Source organism: Plasmopara halstedii (assembly GCF_900000015.1).
Source record: "Plasmopara halstedii genome assembly, contig: Scaffold_179, whole genome shotgun sequence".
NCBI classification, from domain to species: Eukaryota; Oomycota; class Peronosporomycetes; order Peronosporales; family Peronosporaceae; genus Plasmopara; species Plasmopara halstedii.
In genome coordinates this window covers 33,644-33,890 of record NW_020187100.1, presented here as the reverse complement: position 1 = coordinate 33,890, position 247 = coordinate 33,644, and positions in this window count along the sequence as shown.

Below are 247 nucleotides of genomic sequence, written 5' to 3'. Positions count from 1 at the left end.
CGGTGCCAGACACCATCGACGGAGTCAGTACAGCAACGCTGTTCGTGGATCGTGTTTTTCGACGACACGGACTCCCAGAGTCAATTGCCTTTGATAGAGACCCCCGTTTCACGGGAAAATGTTAATCATATAACTTCAAGGTGCTTGGCTCGAAGTTGGATATCTCGACAGCGGATCATCCTCAGATCGATGGTAAAACCGAAAGGGAATATCGCGTCATCGAAGACGTTCTTCGCAGCGTCTGCGC